We start from the raw sequence: 21,360 nt of genomic DNA, 5'->3' as shown, positions 1-21,360 counted from the left end.
AGCTACTGTGATCCTGCCAGTTTCCTCAGTGTGTCAAGCTGGTTAGGAAAGGGAGCTTCTCAGATTCGTCAACGATCCATGGTATTCCACAATTAGATGGAATTCTGCGCACTCACGCATGCCCCAAAGCAAGTAATAATGCTGGTGAAGAAAAGAGCATTGTCTAAATTTGGGGGGATGATGGTGTGATATCATGGGGCGAGATAACTGAAGAATGGTTCAGAAATTTTACCGAGAGTGTCACACAGGGTCATTTTTCCGAGGGAAGAGGGTCTGGTAAGGCATTCAAATGGCTTCAAATGGCTCTGAGCACCATGCGACTTAGCTTCTAAGTCATCAGTCGCCTAGAACTTAGAACTAATTAAACCTAACTAACCGAAGGACATCACACACATCCATGCCCGAGGCAGGATTCGAACCTGCGACCGTAGCGGTCGCTCGGCTCCAGACTGTAGCGCCTAGAACCGCACCGCCACTACGGCCGGCTAATGCATTCAACTGTATACCTTTCCTATATGTGTAATAGCATGTTTCTGACGCAGTTAATGGGAGGTTTAGTTTCATCCCTCTTCTGGATGATATTGCTAAAAAGCACGTATTAAAGTCCAGAATCTAGAGGAGGAGGGTGGATATCTAAGGGCAAGAAGCAGCACTACGTCTGGATCAAAGTCAAAATAAATAGGCAAGGCATTTTTGTCAGTGATGCCACAACTAACTAATTATAAAATCTGCTCATTGACTGATCTAACCAGGAACCGGTACCTACAAAAATGGTGGAAATACCTACTGTGGCAAGTAAGTTCTTAAAGTTTAAAAATGCCCACCACCATGAGTACTGCCCCTTCTTTGTATATTCTGACTTCAAGTGCATACTAGCTCCTGTGGTGCATTGTGAAGGTGGCCACACTGGATCCCATAATGCCTTCACTGAACAGCACGTACCATGTGTGGTATTGTATGAAACTGTATGCTTGTGTGACTCCAACCTCAGTCACATTGATTAATAAGTCAGGGATAATCCTATGAATAGTTGCTCTCAGAGCTCAAAAAACTTCCAGTGAGTGTCAATGAGATTTATAGCAAGAACATTCTCATGTCCAGCTCGCTAGAGAACGATACAAGCAGGCAGTTGGCTGCCATATTTGTGGGCTGCCACTGGGTAGAAAAGCAGAATTTTTACATCAAACTTATTAGAGTCAGTCACGGCATCTCCTTCGAGCAGTCACACTGGTTGAAGGTGTACGTTGATGTAAATACAGTGAAGACGACTGTCACAACATATGACTTTGAAAGGATTTTTTTTAAATTAATTAGTTTTCTATTTTTCAGTCAGACCACGAAAATGTTAGAAACCATCGCAAAATTCACTTAGTTTACTGCTGGGAGGGCCGATATGGCTCAGTAGATTATATCGCCAGGCCAAATTTTAAGTGGGCCACGAACTTCGATCAAGGACTAGTAGCTGAGCCAATGGCTAAGGTTTTGGTGCAGTTCACGAAGTCTGACTATGTCGGTATGTGTATTCAGGATGTCTCCAAACTCCATACGGACCGAAACCGATTTCACCTCAATTTGCAAAGACATACTTCGATGATACCAAGTTGCTTTATATGGATACAGAAAGTTTCATCTACTGTGTGAAACGCTGCAATCCATATGAAGAAATTACATACCACACTAAAGCATGTGACACGTCTTGATATATGGCATAATCCTTATGACATAACACATCGAAACGAAAATATTATCGGCCTGATGAAACATGTGGCGAATTGGTGCCAATTGTGGAGTTTGTAGGACTTATATCTAAACCGTGTGCTTGCTGCACACATACGGGTACTACCTAAAGGCGGACTAAGGGCGTGCATCATAGGGTCTCAAAGGCTCTCAGATCGTAGACAGCTAGAAGTTCCGTCTCGGGGGCGTTGGTGGCGCTCCACATATGGTGCGCCAAGTAGTCTTCCGATCATGAGGGCATCAGGCATGTACTGCATTGCAGCTGAATGTCAGTCTCGCGCCATGATGACAAATGGTTCGTCTGTCGGTCTGTGGGGACACTCCCGTACTCACATCACTTGAGTGACTGAGTATGTGGATGGGCATTTATTTGTAAAAATAGTGGATGCGTGTGCAGAATAGCGGACGAATCGCTTGTCATAGGTTTGTGGCTGTGTGTGTATGTGAGCGGTTTCTTCAACTGCAGCTGCCAGTCCCTCCATCTTCCATATATTGTACATATTGTATAATAGAGTGAAAAATGTATATAGAAATGAAATACCAATCAGAAATGAATGATTAAATGGGAAAGATAGTGAGTAGTTTATTCTTCTTCTTTGCTAGATTTAGTGAAAATAAATAAAATATACGCATTCTTGCACCTGACAGTATTAGTGTTAAAAATGTATATAAGCATTCTTTATACTATGTAGATAATCATTGTTGTATGTATAGAAATAATGTTTATAGTACATTAACCTTGCAAATTATTGTTAATAAACAAAAAAATTTAAAATGTTGTAAATAACATTGAGAAAAATATTGTTAATAAATAAACAAATACTGTTAACGAAATACATTGTAAAAAAGGAGTTATTGTTAATAACAAATCACAACTTAATTTGTCATATCATTGTTATTATTTACAAAAGTAACCCAAGCCTTTCACTACAGAGGACAACTGAGCTGGCTCAAGCAGCTGCTGTAAAGAGAGAAAACTGTTGTAGATATTCCAGAACTTACTTTGCTATTGTTGATAACAAACCTGATCGTCACACTACAGTGCACAGAACAAGAATGACAGAGCCCATCCTTTTGCTCTAGTAATGAAAGTTGGAGGATGGCGGTGCAGTTTGATTGATAGTGGTCCAGTTAGAAAGGAAGAGGGGAGGGGGCTGACCTTCAAATACAATTACCCGAGATATGTGGGCAGGTTCAGAGTTCCTGGGGAGGGGGGGAGGAGGTATTACTGCGAATATAACTAGCGAAATTGCCTTTGGTATTCTTGATAAACCAGAAGTCTTATCAGTGACCGTAAGATAAGTAACCGTTTATAAGCAGTTTATTGTTCTCACCTGCAGGGCCGCCCCCCACCCTTCTTACACTGCGACTGTTCTCAAACCAAACGCGCCACATTACACCAGAATCTGACATCGACAGTCTATGTTCAGCGTTTTCCCAGACCGGACTTCTCACTATACATCTTATCAATGTTTTCTTTCCTATTCCATTCATGTACTGATTGAGGTAAATAAGTGTATGCATGCGTCTGTATGTGTCCTAATCTGTCTTAGTCTCCAGTCTTACTCTCGCAATCTCTATGCGAGATATTCGAGGGGATTTCATTAATAAGTGCCACGTAATTTCTATCGATCGCTGCACTACACTTCAAAGTGACGCAGATAGATAACACTATTTTTCATAGTTACCAAATCAATGTAAACTGAGATCGATATGTTCTATTAATCGTTCAATTCCTATATGCTAGAAATCTGATCCTTCGACACCGAGCCATTCGAGAACCGCTATGTGAACGTTCTCATAGTTGGAAAAATCTCCCTGCCTCGAGGTGTTCTTACAGCTTGCCGAGAAGATGCGAGCCGCATGGTGGAAGGTCTGGATTTCTCGATCAGCATTACCGATGTCTCTGTGGCCTTGTTGGAATCTTTGGCACATATCACTGCAGCTGGACGCGGCTTTGCATTTGGTCCATACACTGCCGGTGCTTTGTGGTAAATTCGTATGCAGTATAGACTTTTGCTCACAAGAACCCTACAGCCCCAAGCGGTTTAACTTTGGAGGACGTGTCCAGTTGCCGTGCCATTTGGCGCACTCACTGTGTTGCACTTGTCAACCCTACCTCAGCAGAACTTTTCTGTGGGAAGTCCGGAACATGTACTCTCTTCCGACAATGTGCCACTCTTGTTGAGCAATGATATTAGTGCGGGACGACACGTGAATCTTAACTTCTGAGGTCCGTACGTACGATGGTGGCCAGTCTTCCATGAATTCCAGAGATGTCCATTTCAGTTCAGTATGGACTGTACCGACCTTTTACGATGCTGAAAGAGCGTCTCCGAATTCATTCCATGTCTGCTGTCACGCCTGCTTGGTCAAGACTCCAACAAAAGATTGAAACAGTACTCTAGAACTGCTCGCACTAGCATTTTGTACGCGAATTTACTTATAGATGATCTTCCCAGAACCCTTCCAACAAATCCGTCTTCCATTCACCTTCCCTAATACTGATTTTACTGTTCATCAGGCTTCCGGTCTGTGGTACATCATGAGCATCTTGATTAGATGTAGCAGTACTGGTGTTAATATAGCGATTATATCATCTATCGTCAGTTGACAACTGTGATCATTCTCCTGACAAGTTCTGGACAACAGCAAATGATAGCGGACGGGGGGGTGTAAGCTTGTGAGTTATGTAAGTTGGCCCTGTTAAACTGACATGAATAAGACGTAGCCCGTCCAAAATAATGATTAGGGAATTCGTCACGTACGTGATTAAACAAGAACCACAATTAATAAAGTTTATTACATTAAAGTGCACATTAAATCATCTGACAAACTCTGACAATTTCACACTACTACCTTGGCAGATCTGGGTGAAGGATCTGGGGTCTGATGCTAATAACTGCACCCCAGTATAAAAAAATAATATTCCTGAAGTTGTATAGTAATTGCTGAAATGTTACTATTGAAAGGCAGATAGCGTCGTAGAAGGGTATGCGCTTACAACTATGCCGAGAGTTAAAAACATATTGATCGTAAGATGTGTTAGCAGGTATTCAGCATGAAGCTTGAAATTACTGAAACTCAGTAAAAGTGATTTGACTGTCCTTACGGTTCGTCTCGCTGTTGCGGCTACATCACACCTTGTTAATTTGCAGGAGGAGGCTGAACTGGTTGCAGAATCAGTCATTGGTTTCGCCCCGACAACTTGCATCTGCGGCTAAGTTCAGTTCAGCCCTAAATATCTCAAGTCCTGCGCTCATCTGCTCGAAGAGACGCTCGGCTGGCGAGATCGGCTCCTGGCTGCAGATAAGTCTGGCAGCGAAGGCTGGCGGAGAAGCGATTCCGTTTGCTTCCGAAAAGGAAGTCTTGGGTTTTCGCATTTTCCTTCCTTATGTCATTTTCATTGGCTGAGCTACGGATATTCCGAGCGTCGACCAGTAAAAAGATGCCTTAAAACATGCTGGTCACCTGCCTGACTGATTTCAGGCGGCCAACGAGATCCAATGCTCCCTTGCTAACTTGCAGCTCAGTTTAATATATTCACTGCGTATTCTCTAATTTAAAAGAACCATACGTACCTCTCATGAGTCAGTGAGGATTAATTATTCTGATTTGATAAGTCTTTGGTTTTTATCAGGCAAAATAACAAGGTAGCTTCAGAAGTGTATACAACACAATGAACCATTCCTATATTTTGGACGAAATTATGGAACGGTGTAACATATACGAATAACTAATCTTGGAACAGTTCTACTAGCTTTTTATTAATACCCAGTATTTTGTTTCGCTTGAATTCTCTTCAGACCACCTGTTAAATAGGAATAAAATGGATAAGAATATGAATAAAATAACAGTATAATGAAGAATAAAATTCGCAGGTAAGCTTTACAATCTCTATAGTGAAGTGGCACCATTGATGAAACAGTACATTATAACTAATCAATCAGGGACGAGGCTGGTGGTTGTACGAGGACATGCTGAAAAGCAATGCCTCCGAATTTGTGTGAAATGTCTTAAAGCTTTTTAAATAAAATCAACGTTATTAACATGCTACATCTCTGTTCTTCACGTCAACGAACTTGCAGCTCTCTGCCGCTAGAGGGTTCTAAATTGTACCGTGTAACGTGGCGGTCTGTAACGTAACAATGTCGGTGCGTGAGAAAGAGCGTGCTGCAATCGAGTTTCTAACTCAATGAGTTCATCCACACATGGAGCACTCCCTCCTTCAGTGTGACAATGTAAGACCATAAACGAGCGCTACGACATCTGCAACAATCTGACACCTTGGGTTCACTGTCATCGATCGTCTTCCATACAATACCGATTTGGCCTCACCCGATTTTCAACTGTTTCCAGAACTTAAAGAACTCCTTCGAGGTCTTCATTTTGATAGTGATGAAGCAGTGCAAGCAGAGGTCGTGTTGTGGTGCCGTCAACAAAGTCAAACATCGTACAAAATGTACTCCTCGTCAGGATGACTATGTTGAGAAATAAATATGTGAACATGAAGAATTATAATGTAGAATGTAATAAGATTTGTTTTATTTAAAAAAAAACTCTTAGAGAGAAAAATTCGGAGACATTACTTTTCAGGAAGTCATCGTATATGGTTACTCTCCATCAGTCTTACGTTACATAGAATGGAAATTCATAAAAGGAAGCCTGTCTAGTACACGTAAAAGACACGATACATTTAGAGACAAATTAGTTAGAAAAATGCTGCATGTACACCACTTGGTTGCTTGACGTAAACAAAGAAGAGTGACATGTTATTATGTGGTCACCAAGACAATGGCAATCGATTGTGTTTGGCGCAGAGATGAATGCCTGCGGCCGTTACCGTTTGTGACAAAGATTAATAGCTGTGTGACTCACTTAAGGACCCCACATACGAGCGACGAATTGCTAAAACTATATATCTGTACCAATCGCAGATTGGAACGAAAGATAAAATTGTTCTATAAATAACCAGCAATCTTTGATGCTCCCCCCATAATGTGGCTACGTTAAACAAGCTGTTAGCCAATCAGTTCTGTTCTAATAACTGATATAGATAATATCCTACCGCCATAGTGCTAATTTAAACAGTTGGTCCACATTCATGTAGTTGCAGAGTTTGGTTGGTTTAGTATGACGATCTGAAATAAGTACCATAACAAATTAAAAACAGCTAAGTTCTTGGAGCTACTACTTAATAAAGTTGATTTCATATCAAAAACTAACAGGAAAAAAAAAACAGTCACATAATGTTAGGACTATTTTTAAGAAGGAACACAAAAAGGGGGAAAATTTTTATGTGTCGGCAAGTGCACAGAAGAAATTTAAGCACTGCAGATGCGGCATTAACGCGGTCTGATATTTCTAAATTACAACACAGACCCTTTTTCATTAACAGCCCGTTCGATTAATGAGGTAAGTAAATTAACTTTTCTTGATTATTACCTGTTTTAATAAAATTAGTTCATCTGCGGTAAAATGTGAGGTATCAAGTGATTTAAAGTCCACGTTAACTATTTTTTATGTTTAATTATATTGATTACAAATAGAAAATGGAGAACAGCACTAGTAAAGCCATTATATGTAAGCTTCTGAAAACTAAACGGAATTTGTTTGTCACCGTACTCTGTCAGCATCGTTTAAGTATTCAACTTCTTAAACTAGCTGCATTGAAGCATTTAATATAGATCTACTTCGTAAGACTACCAATAATTCGTATGAACATCGTGCTTTGGTCACTCCTCCGTCGTAATTTTCCCTTTCAAATCATTCCAATGATGAGGGCATCTCTGGACTGTTTCAGCATAAAAAACTGTGAAGCCTACAAAAAAAATTACAGCAGACTAGACCCTCTGTAGATTTAAACGAAAATGAGTCTTGACTACTCAAAATCATGCAACCATTATTCCAAATATGTATTCCACAGTCGATAATTTTTTCGTAATGAGAAATCCTTGTCTTCGTCAAATACGTAGGCTATTGTGCATCCATCCAGAAAAGATTGTGGAGGTAATTCTGAAGTGAAATTCACAAGTTTTCGTGGAAATCTGTATTTTCATTAGATCATCATCAGATATGTGTTTATTTGTTGTCAAATAGTATCTGACTGTGAAATTACTTGTAATTGAAAAATAAAATCCCGCGTCAGTTGGATGAATAATAATGACACATGTTTGTCGCCGTTTGCTTCCAAAGACTTAAGAAAATTACAATTCGCAATATCTTCCCACAGCTATTCTGTAGACGGGAACCAAAAAAATTAAATACAATGCCGGTATTACATCTTTCAGGAAACAGAAACAGAGTACATACAACAGCCGAGTTCTCAATTGGGGAAAGAGGAACAAGAAAAGGAAGGAAACCAAGGCAGGGAGGTCTAGACAATTAAAGAGGAAGAGAGAGAGAGAGGGAGGGAGAGAGAGAGAGAGAGAGAGAGAGAGAGAGAGTGCGGCTGAGAAAACCCTCGCGCAGAAGTTATTACGGAAACTCTGGCAAAAATAAGAATTTACGGCAGAAATGTTCACGAGAAACTTAGCTTGAGAGAAATGTACCTTTAAGCTCAAGGCTTGTGAAATATGCAACGTTTGGCCACTGCAAGACTGATAAATGTTGTTCTGCTTGAGAGACAGGTAGAAAAATCATGCTTTAATTTCAAAGTGCAAAAAGATTATTCGCAGATAGCTATGAAAGAGATACTGATGTCCAAACCTTTGAATATAAGCAATTTTAAATTTTATTCCATTTTAAAATAAAAGATAGTAAATTGAAGTTTCCCTTTCTGTCTCTTAGGTCACAATAATCTTTTAGAGTTCTGAGTATTGCCCCGCATGATTCTGGGATAATCACCCTCCAAGGATTGCGGCAGTATAATTGGGGCAAACGTAAGATCTTCCATAAATCTGCCAGTTGCTAAAAAAACCGTAAAGGTTCTGTGAGGACCTCGTCAGCCGATAGTGACAGCCTTATACACTTGGTTGTCAGAAACAGTCTGAAAAGCTTCTAAGGGTATTGCAGGGTAGGTTGCGCTGATAAATAACTTAAGAAAAAAATTCGGTATGTTGCACAGCAAAGAAGTTCACCAATCAAGTCGTTGAGTGCGCAAATTCAGGTAGTATCGGTTGTTCTCATAGCGTAGATGACAACTCACACGACTGTTCAGTCTTTGGCCCGGTTTCGATCCTTACTACTGTTCAAATGGTTCAAATGGCTCTGAGCACTATGGGACTTACCATCTTAGGTCATCAGTCCCCTAGAACTTAAACTACTTAAACCTAACCAGCCTAAGGGAATCACACACATCCATGCCCGAGGCAAGATTCGAACCTGCGACCGTAGCGGTCGCGCGGTTCCAGACTGAAGTGCCTAGAACCGGTCGGCCACACCGGCCGGCCGTTACTACTGTTCCATGTTCAATTTCTGCATCGCTCTCTTGCTCGGTTTTAGGAAGCAAAACAAAGAACACCTTTGGCGACACTGTCTCCAATGGGCCCCTTGAATTTGCGCGCAAAACTAACTGATCGACTAACTTCAGTACTAATTAAATACGAGAAAGGCAATCTGTATCGGACTTTTTCTTAACGGTTATTTCTCAGCACAACCTATCCTACAACACCCTTAAAAGCTTTTCAGATTGTTTCTGACCACCCTGCACACAAACTGAGAAGTGGGCGCCATCGTCAGAGCCTGTTGTAATTATGATACCACATACTGTTTTCGTGACTGATATGTACCACTTTTGTTATTCACCACTGGAAGAATAGTCTTGAACTACATATGTCTGTGTAGGCTGTCATGTCATTGCAGGAATTTTATAAACGACGTTATTGCCGCTTGCAGGGCTATAAAAAAATAAAAGCCATTGTAAACTGTGTGTTGCTGTTATCGTCTTCAGTCTGAAGAGTGGTTTGACGCAGCTCTCCATGCTACTCTATCCTTTGCAAGCCTCTTCATCTTCAAATAACTTCTGCAACTTACATTCCTCTGAATCTGCTTACTGTGTACGTCTCTTGGTCTCCCTCTACGATTTTTATCCCGCACACTTCGCTCCAGTACCAGACAGGCGATCTCAGAAGGTGTGCTATCAACCGATCCCTTCTTTTAGTCAAGTAATGCCACAAATTTCTTTTTTCCCCAGTTCCACTCAGTACCCTCTCATTAGTATCACAATCTACCGATCTAAATTTTAGCGTTCTTCTGTAGCACGACACTTCAAAAGTATCTGTTCCCTTTTGTCTAAACTGTTTATCATCCATGTTTCACATCCATACATGACTACACTCCAGACAAATACATTCGGAAAACTGAAACCTATAATCGACGTTAACAAATTTCTCTTCTTCAGAAACGATTTTCTTGTCATTGCCAGTCTACATGTCACATCCTTTCTACTTTGACCATCATCAGTTATTTTACTTCCCAAATAGTAAAACTCACCTAATACTTAAAGTGTCTTGTTTCCCAATCTAACTGCCTCAGCATCACCCTATTTAATTAGACTACATTCCATGTTCCTTGTGTTACTTTTGTTGATGCTTCTTTTATATCCTACTTTTAAGACACTGTCCACTTCGTTCAACTGCTTTTCCAAGTCCTTTGCTGTCTGACAGAATTGAAATGTCATCGGTAAATCTCGAAGTTTTTATTTCCTCTCTCTGAACTTTAATTCTTTTTTCAAAGTCTTCTTTTGTTTCCTTTACTGTTTGCTCAATGTGCAAATTAAATAACATCGGCGATAGGCTACAACTCCCTTCTCAACCACAGCTTCTCTCCCATTATCTCTGATTCCTATAACTGCCGTCTGGTTTCTGTACAAGTTTTAAATAGCCTTTCACCCCTGTAGTTTACACTTGCTACCTTCAGAATTTCAAAGAGAGGATTCCAGTCAACAACATCAAAAACTTTATCTTAGTCTAAAAACGCTATAAACGTATGTTTGCCTTTCCTTATCCTGTCCTCTGAGGGAAGTCGTAGGGTCGGTATAGCCTCGCGTGTTCCTACATTTCTCCGGAATCCAACCTGACCTCTCCGGAGGTCGGCTTCTGTTTATATGCTCTTGGACACTATTTCGGACAGTTTTCCTTGGTCTTCCAGGTTTCCACATTTCGTGTACGTTTTCTTCCTCTCTACTTTAATAGTGATGGACTATCGTTACGATTCCCTCTCTCAGACCTATAACAAATAATATAAAACAAATAGCTGTTACAAAAACAAAAAGTAAAAATAAAATTCGAGACATATACGTACGTTATGTTACATTAGCAGTTTCAAAACATGTTATGATAACAACGTGACCTATGTTTCGCAGTACGTTTTGAATTACGTTCGTTTATCTTTATTTTCTTGTAAACAGTCATTTCTGTCCATAGTAACGATTATTTGGTGTAATAGAACTACAGAACTTTGAAACACGGCATTCAGTGTGTGGACTTGCTTCACTTGTCGTCTGAAATAGCAAACAGCTGTTTCAGTTGCCAAATAAAGTGCCGCCATCCGACATTACACAGCTCAGCTGGGGACTTCATTTACTAGTCTGCGGAAAAGATTCCGAAACGCAGAGTGTACTACTCCGCTGTTATCAAAACACAACTTTCGTAGACTTACACACCTGCTACTCTGATTGCCTCATTTATAATCCTTTACTCACCTGGGGTTGCAACTATGGTAGCGCTATCTACACTCCTGGAAATTGAAATAAGAACACCGTGAATTCATTGTCCCAGGAAGGGGAAACTTTATTGACACATTCCTGGGGTCAGATACATCACATGATCACACTGACAGAACCACAGGCACATAGACACAGGAAACAGAGCATGCACAATGTCGGCACTAGTACAGTGTATATCCACCTTTTGCAGCAATGCAGGCTGCTATTCTCCCATGGAGACGATCGTAGAGATGCTGGATGTAGTCCTGTGGAACGGCTTGCCATGCCATTTCCACCTGGCGCCTCAGTTGGACCAGCGTTCGTGCTGGACGTGCAGACCGCGTGAGACGACGCTTCATCCAGTCCCAAACATGCTCAATGGGGGACAGATCCGGAGATCTTGCTGGCCAGGGTAGTTGAGTTACACCTTCTAGAGCACGTTGGGTGGCACGGGATACATGCGGACGTGCATTGTCCAGTTGGAACAGCAAGTTCCCTTGCCGGTCTAGGAATGGTAGAACGATGGGTTCGATGACGGTTTGGATGTACCGTGCACTATTCAGTGTCCCCTCGACGATCACCAGTGGTGTACGGCCAGTGTAGGAGATCGCTCCCCACACCATGATGCCGGGTGTTGGCCCTGTGTGCCTCGGTCGTATGCAGTCCTGATTGTGGCGCTCACCTGCACGGCGCCAAACACGCATACGACCATCATTGGCACCAACGCAGAAGCGACTCTCATCGCTGAAGGCGACACGTCTCCATTCGTCCCTCCATTCACGCCTGTCGCGACACCACTGGAGGCGGGCTGCACGATGTTGGGGCGTGAGCGGAAGACGGCCTAACGGTGTGCGGGACCGTAGCCCAGCTTCATGGAGACGGTTGCGAATGGTCCTCGCCGATACCCCAGGAGCAACAGTGTCCCTAAATTGCTGGGAAGTGGCGGTGCGGTCCCCTACGGCACTGCGTAGGATCCTACGGTCTTGGCGTGCATCCGTGCGTCGCTGTGGTCCGGTCCCAGGTCGACGGGCACGTGCACCTTCCGCCGACCACTGGCGACAACATCGATGTACTGTGGAGACCTCACGCCCCACGTGTTGAGCAATTCGGCGGTACGTCCACCCGGCCTCCCGCATGCCCACTATACGCCCTCGCTCAAAGTCCGTCAACTGCACATACGGTTCACGTCCACGCTGTCGCGGCATGCTACCAGTGTTAAAGACTGCGATGGAGCTCCGTATGCCACGGCAAACTGGCTGACACTGACGGCGGCGGTGCACAAATGCTGCGCAGCTAGCGCCATTCGACGGCCAACACCGCGGTTCCTGGTGTGTCCGCTGTGCCGTGCGTGTGATCATTGTTTGTACACCCCTCTCGCAGTGTCCGGAGCAAGTATGGTGGGTCTGACACACCGGTGTCAATGTGTTCTTTTTTCCATTTCCAGGAGTGTATATCTTTTGGGCACGTATATAACAGCCAGTATTTCTTAAGAAAAAGAAGGGCACAAGAACGGTCATTAACTACTGAAATTAAAACCAAGTGTTACCATATGAATTCACACTTTGCCAGGAATGCATAGATTCTGACAATGTTTTTACTCACTTTCAACTAAGTCTATACCATCAGCCCTTGAGAAATAAAGTACTGAATCATCTTATGTCACAGATGAAGAATGTGCGTGTCGATGGTACAACTTTCTTTGGTCTTCGGCAGTATACTGTGAAATTCAGAACTGAAAGGGAACTATGGCAAGGAGATTTCATGTCACAAAAATTATTTTAAATAGTCGTAGAGAAAGCGTCTGGATCAATAAGCCTGGAAAATGAGAATGGGATACGTGACAGTGTAGGCTATATGAAGTAAGTTCATTTTGCTAATGGCATTGTACCGTTTGCCTCCCGCGTAGATAAATTTCACCAGCAAACTGATAGAATTAATAATGAAAATTTGAAGTAGAACAGAGAATTAGTTATCATAAGACTAAAATAATGTTCAATGCAGTTGCAGTAGTTATTCGGAGATGAAGAGGCTTGCTCATGATAGAATAGCGTGGAGAGTTGCATCAAACCTGTCTTCGGACTGAAGACCACAGCTACATTGATGACCAATTAATTATTCATAAAAAACAGTATACGTTAACAAAGAATTCATAATGACTACTTCTGCATGAAGAGAAATTGAATTTATTTAGTGTATCGCATCATGGTTCATTTCAATATTGAATTACGTTACATTGTTTCTGAACACTTAATATTTAATCATAACCCAACATCTACTCCTTTTAGATATATAGTGTGTCAGAGTTAAATACACTCGTATAGTAATATAAAGTGCAATAACTTGACAAGTAACTGAGATATTTACTGACGGTATGATTCTACAAGTACGGTTATTCAAAATGCTTTTAGACACCTAATACACCTTGATATGCGCACCATTAGTGGCGCGACAGACATTAATCTGAATTCCACTTATCTCCAAGTGTTTAGCAGCATTTCAGGCGTAATATTTGCGATAGGACTAGCAGATCACGAAATGCTGAGTGGTACACTTGATTCTTGATAAGCCCAGTGAGGGGCATCTGTTGAAGAGGCCAGAGAAACGCGTGGTTCCTGAAGGGGGCAGCAGCCTTTTCAGTACGTGCAGGGGCAACATTATGGATGATTGACTGATCTGGCCTTATAACATCAGCCAGCATGGTCTTGCTGTGTACTGGTACTGCGAACGGCTGAAAGCAAGGGGGAAATACAGCTGTAATTTTTCCGGGGGCATGCAGCTCTGCTGTATGGTTAAATGACGATGGCGTCCTGTTGGGTAAAAGAGAAAGACTTTAGCTCCAAGAGAGAAAGCACACAGAACACCGTCTGCAGAAAAATACACGCAGCTACTGAAGCGCCTTTACGTGATCAAAGCAGTTACGCGCATGCTCACGTGATACCAACTGCCGCAAGCAAACACAGGAAACATTTCGACTTATCATACTAATAGAAGGTTGGTTTGTTTGGGGGAGGAGACCAGACAGCGAGGTCATCGATCTCATCGGATTAGGGAAAGAGGGAGAAGGAAGTCGGCCGTGCCCTTTCAAAGGAAACATCCCGGCATTTGCCTGGAGCAATTTAGGGAAATCACGGAAAACCAAAATCAGTATGGGAAGACGCGGGGTTGGACCGTCGTCCTCCCGAATGGGAGTCCAGTGTGCTAGCCACTGCGCCACCTCGCTCGGTGTGCTAGTAGAAGCAAACAGCCAGTAAATATCTCAGTTGCTTTTCAAGTTATTAATTTTACATTATTATGCGTTTCACCTGGACACCCTGTAATTGATGAACTGCTGGTTGTGATCAGGAATTCCTCATGACGATGCGCTCTGGCACTGCAATCTTCGTCGATGTGCTGGATAGTCTGGCTCGTGGGCGCCGTACTCGCATGTCGGTTAGGACAGCATTCCCCATTTAACAACTGACCTGCATATCTTCCATGTCCCGTTCTCGGTCGGAGGAGAGTTGATCATGTCTTGCAGGTCTGTCTCAATGATACAAGGTGCTAACTGACATGTTACTGGGGCATTCTGGAACCGTTTTCTCCTCCGGAATTGGTGATGTTAGCCTCAGTGAGGTTGTCGGGAAGTGCAAGAGGAGAATGCCTTGAACCAAGTAAGTCTTTTGATCCTGAAATGAGGGATTTTATAATGCACATGTAATCCAAAGGATTGCTAAGATCTTGTTGTATTCCCGACCGAAGCTTCTCTCCTTCGCAGATAGTACGTGAGTCAGGACAGGCAGCCAAATGATGGAAGTAGACCTAATCGTTTCCTAACTGATATGCTCAGTATTATTAAGTTGGACACCACTTTTGTTTTCATGAGCGCTGTTTAGCCATATCTGTGCACAGCTCTCCGCCGCAGAGTATACCAGGCCGAGTGCCACAGTCCGCACAATTGTCGTTGATGGTCCCCAAGTGGTTCCACAAAGTTCGAGATTATGTCTTGTTCTCAGCTTAGTTGCAGTTTTTTTGAGTTGCTTTTTAAAAGACGGAGCGTTATCCAGCGTGACGCCCAGATATTACAACCTGTTGTAGTTAAGTCTTGTGTCAACAAGATAGACTTCCAGTGCTCTGTTGGACTGTCTTTTATTAAGACGGAAGCAAGTCCCTCCTGTCTTAACAACGTTCGGGCTAAGCCTCAGAAAAAATGGAAGACAACGAGTGAATGGGAAGCAAATGAAATAAAGAGTAAAAATTGATCTAGAATGCTTTTGGTAAAATGAACAGTTTTCAAAATGAAGATCCCATTGTGACTGAAACAGGCAGTTTACATTGTGTGTAATAGTTTCGATGTCTGGCTATGTGAAAAGGACTTTTATTGATGAAACGTAATTACGATACTAATGGAAATGAAATGGGGGTGTACATGGCACAGAGCCAGCCGAATGGATGGCATATTAACCAAAGAAGTTCCATTCTGAGTCCCAAGAGATAAGAAACGACAAGAAACACTACTTATTGGGTGGTGGGCATATGTCAGCAAACACGTAGGAGTGATATGGATGTGTACAGCTGAAGACTGAAAAGTCTAGAGTACGCCTTCATCCAGCAGTAGACAGTAGATATCAAACGGTTGATGATAATAATGATGAACAAGTAGAAGAAGAATAATTGGTAGGTTCATAATCCCATTTTACCAGAATAGTTGTCGGCCGAAGTGGCCGTTCGGTTAAAGGCGCTGTTGTCTGGAACTGCAAGACCGCTACGGTCGCAGGTTCGAATCCCGCCTCGGGCATGGATGTTTGTGATGTCCTTAGGTTAGTTAGGTTTAACTAGTTCTAAGTTCTAGGGGACTAATGACCTCAGCAGTTGGGTCCCATAGTGCTCAGAGCCATTTGAACCATTTGAACCATTTGCACCAGAATAGTTGATATGTACTCCTGATCTACCGATGCGTCTTCCACTTCTTTCTTTGGCTAGTGCCGTTTTTCCTGCAGATACGCAGGGTCGGCATGGTCAATCGGACGTGGCAATGTTAGTTGAAGGGGTGGCTGGATGTCCTTCCTGCCACCACCCCATACCCCCCAGGAAGGAATTAGTGTTTCCCAACTGTCTGTGACTAATGTAATCCATGGAATAGTGCGAAAGTGTTCAGATGTCTGCGAGCTGTGGAACTGAGGCGGGACGTGGGGACCAGCCCGGTATTCACCTAGGGGGATGTGGAAAACCGCCTAAAAACCACATCCAGGTTGGCCGCCACACCGGCCCTCGTCGTTAATCCGCCGGGCGGATTCGATCCGGGGCCGGCGCGCCTACGCAAGTCCAGGAAGCAGTGCGTTAGGGCGCTCGGCTAACCTGGCGGGTCATGCGTCTTCCACTTCTCGCAGTATACAATTACCGATGCCACTAGTCACTCTAGTAGAGCCTTAGATCAGTCCCAGCACTGAAAAGCCTACCGGTAGTCTCCAGCAAGTCGTTCTTCGCTAGACGAGCTACAACACATCCAATTCAGTTACAGACTCCACCGGAAAAAAATTAGTACACGTGGAAAGACAATATCGATTTTGATCCGATGGTGGTATATGCCACATGGGGTATAGTAGATGTACTCATAATGGTTTTGACGTCGTGCGCCAACAGATAGCGTAGTGGCATAGCTACCAAAGTGCTATTTCTGTCTACGCTTTAATAGGAAATGCTCAACAGCCAGAGGACCCAATGTGGTGCAAATGTGTGAAGGAAGTAGGCAACAATGCCACGGAGACGCACTAGTGCTTCCTACAACCAACTGAGCGAGATTGAATGGAGTTAAATTGTGGCCTTCCGAGTGGCGGGATGGTCTTTTCGGAGAATTGCGACACAAGTTGTATGTTCAACGATACTGGTATCAGCGGTGGCGGGAACGCTCTCACACACGCAGACGAGGATCTGGATGTCCACGCTACACAGACGCCCGCCACGATCATCGTATTGTAAGGGCAGCAGAGGTAGATCGTACAGCTACCACAGAAAAGATAAGAGGGCTTGTGAGCCCACACGTGTCAACACGAACTATTGCGAACCAGTTATTACCAGTGGAACTACAGGCGCACACACCTCTAACCCGTCTACCACTCACGCCAGAGCATCGACGTGCACGGATCAACTGTTGCCGTCAGAGATCGCTTGTAAGATCAAATGGCGCGCAGTGTTCTTCAGCGATGAAAGTAGATTTTGCCTGCACGCAAGTGACGGTCGTTTGCGCATACGGCGTAGACCTCGTGGGCTCTATCTTGTAGAGGCCTCACCCCAGGTCTTCTGGTCTGGGGTGCGATAAGCTACAGCTATCGTTCACCTTTGATGTTTCTGGAGGGGACGCTAACCAGCGCTCGGGACGTGCAGAATGTTGTTAGACCCGTTCTTTTGGCATTCTTGCAACAGGAAGGTGATTTGCTGTTCCAACAGCATGATGCTCACCCACACAATCAAATGTGTTCTCCAAGACGTGCAGCAACTTCCCTGACCAGAATGATCTCCAGATCTCAGGGCTTGTCCCCAGTCAAGCAGGTGTGGGATAGGATAGAACTATGTGAACAGGTCGAGCAGACGGGATGCCAGTGTCAGCGCCTGGATTAGCGCTTATGCAAGCTACACCACGTACTAATATATATGTTTCGCCACGGATCCATACCTGATATCTCAGAATCGCTTGTGCTGTTGATCTGTAAATGTATTCATGTACACCATACGCACTGTTGCAACAACAGATCTTGAGTGAAACGGAAACCTCTAAAAAAAGAATGAGAATTTCACTCTGCAGCGGAGTGTGTGCTGATATGAAACTTCCTGGCAGATTAAAACTGTGTGCCGGACCGAGACTCGAACTATGATTTGTTCACATTCTAGTAGAACATGTAGCAGGTGTTAAGTAAATGGACATAAATGTACCCCGATGATTTTGTGCGCAATTTTGGAAGTGGAGTCATTGCCTAGTATACCTTAAATTGAATGGAGCGCCCACGTCAGTACAGCTGCTGTACTTCCAGGCAGGTCAGGCCCTCGTGAAAGTGAAAAGAGCTTGGAGGTAAGTGGCAGTGAGGGTTTGCGCTTTCTTCTCAGCACGCGGTCGCGTTACCACGCTTTTACTCCAGCAAGGACACACATTTACCGCCCAACCGTTTACCATGGCTTATTTGCGTCCGCACTCCACTCCTCAAGAAAGAGACCGTCCAAAGTCTGACTGAGACACTTTGCATCAGATCGAAATCGTGTTCGCATTAAATTAGTTTCAGATCAGAGAGTGTATCTAAAATTCGAAAAACAATTGCATATCAGAAATTGCGTAGTACACCTTCGATTTGTTTTCCTGACAATTCAGTATCTCAAGATAGTACCAAAGAAAACTGTAGGGAGAGAACTATCTTCACAGAGACCTCTACCCTTTTAGGAACCGCAAAGTTTTCCTTCCAGCCACATACATTGATGACCACAGCTCTTTCATTCCTTCACTCTTTTTCTCATATTTTTTCTCTTTTGCTCTCTTGCTTTCCTCTTCTGTTCTGTTCCTTTCCTTTTCTGTTCTGTTCCATTCCTCTTCCTTTCGTTTTTTTCTTCCCTCTTCTGTTCTTTCTCTCTTACGTTCCTTTTCTCTTCTGATCCTTCTCTTCTCCTCCTCCTCCTTCTCTTTCTCCTCATTTCTTTCGTTCCTCATATCCTCTTTCTGCTTCCACCTTTCCTCCTCCTTTCTTTCCATCTTCTCCTCATACTCCTCCTCTTCTTTTCAGCCTTTCTTTCTTCCTCCTTCTCTTTTCTTCCTCCTTCTCTTTTCTTCCTCCTCCTCCCATCCTTCTCCTCTTCTTCTTCTCTGCTTCTTGTTTCTCTCTTCCTTCCTCCTCCTTCTCTTTTGTCCTCCTTTCTTTCCTCTGTTTCCCCTCTCCCTCCTCGTCCTCCTCCTCCTCCTCCTCCTCCTCCTCCTCCTCCTCCTCCTCCTCCTCCCCCCTACCCTTCCTCCTTTCTGCCCCTTCCTCCTTTCTTTCTTCCTCCTATTACTCTTTTTCCTCTCCTCCTTCTTATCCCCCTCCTTTCTTTCCTTTTCCCACTCTTTTAATTCATCCTTCTCTCTTTCTCCCTCCTTTCTTTCCTCCTCCTTCTGCCACTTTCTTTCCTTCTCTTCCTCTTCCTCTCATTCTACCACTTACTCCTCTTTTGGCTCAAATGGCTCTGAGCACTATGCAACTTAACTTCTGAGGTCATCAGTCGCCTAGAACTTAGAACTAATTAAACCTAACTAACCTAAGGACATCACACACATCCATGCCCGAGGCAGAATTCGAACCTGCGACCGTAGCGGTCGCTCGGCTCCAGACTGTAGCGCCTAGAACCGCACGGCCACTCCGGCCGGCTCCTCCTCTTTTCTTTCGTTCTCCTTCTCCTATTTTGTATTATCATTTTTTCCTTTGTAATGATAGGTAACTTGCTATTTCAAGTGCTAAGTCAGCAATCATTTATTTGTTAATGAAGCGTTCAAGGGCGTTCTCCAGCAGTAGGTAGATAAAGTAATTTCCTAGTAGCTCCATTTGCTGTGCGTTTGACTGAAACGATTGGTTTCGATAGTGCTCTAGCAATTCTCATGTTTTCATGGAATGTTATACCTTTAATGAGTTAGCGAGGATCAGTATGTAGGCGCACATTAAAGTAGTAGCATTCCACAGAAATCCGGTGATGACCAGTCACTAGTCGAAACTGATCGTTGGAGTCATAATGGAACTGAACTTGCTGCGTAAGTGCTAATTACTACGTTATCAATCATTAATGTATACGGTCTCTCAGGAGGGATGGTCGATATTTAGGGATGTTGTAGAAACGCTCATCTGAAGCAAAAAACTTCATATGAACATATGCTCTATTCCATACAGTTTTCGATACAGAACACTTTTAATGTACATTTCTTTTTGCACTAGTGGAGCGCTTATATGTGTCTTAAACACCCAGCCTCAACGTTTTATTCTAGCCCATCGTACCTCACTGATTTCAAACTCTTTGCTCGGGTTATATTTCTACCATTACATGCGCAGTTGTCAGTTTTTTCAGTAAAATAGTGCGATATGTTGAGAGTGTATCAGAGAGAAGTATCAGTTAACTCTGTTTGTACACACGGTGGGAAAAACGCCACACATCTAACCCAATTGAGAATATACAAATACTGTGTGTGTTTATGGCTTCTGCGATGGTATTTCTCCTGCTGCTGCCGATGAATACCATCGGCGCTTGCCGAAAGGACGAATTCCTGATCTTAGAGTGTTTACCAGAGTATTCAGCATACTGGGTGAAACAAACATACTCATTCTAACTGCTTCACAGGAGAAAAAAATGCAAGTTACTGCTGATGAGTAGGAAAAACAATCACGTAACATTCGAACACAGCATTAGTACGGTACTGCTGGAAACACACATATCGATTAAATACACTTATGTTAAGAAAAAACAAAACACCTTGAACTACAAGGGATAGGACGGACATAATTGGTTCAAATGGCGCTGAGTACTATGGGACTTAACTGCTGAGGTCGTCAATCCCCTAGAACTTAGAACTACTTAAACCTAACTAACCTAAGGACATCACACACATCCATGCCCGAGGCAGGATTCGAACCTGCGACCGTAGCGGTCGCGCGGTTCCAGACTGTAGCGCCTAGAACCGCTCGGTCACTACGGCCGGCGGACGTTCATAATCACAAGACATGTACATTAGTATATTCTGCAGACACGAGTAGCATTTCAAACACCTTGGTTCAGCGTGCGCCCTTTTGCCTAGTAGGCACGGGGTCCTCCATGAGTCCTGTTAATTTGTTCCATGGATGATGGCATAAACGCGAAAAGACGCGAACGGCGTCCTGTGGTATTGCCATCCATGCTGCATTCACCTTGTTTCCAAGTTAATCTATGGTGGCTGGCATTGGGTCACAACGCTGCATCCGTCGTTTCACCGTATCCCACCCATTTTCGATATTGGCGACGAG

This window comes from Schistocerca piceifrons, chromosome 2 (assembly GCF_021461385.2).
Source record: "Schistocerca piceifrons isolate TAMUIC-IGC-003096 chromosome 2, iqSchPice1.1, whole genome shotgun sequence".
Classification (NCBI taxonomy): Eukaryota; Metazoa; Arthropoda; class Insecta; order Orthoptera; family Acrididae; genus Schistocerca; species Schistocerca piceifrons.
The sequence above is the reverse complement of the archived record's forward strand: the minus strand, read 5'-3'. Positions refer to the sequence as shown.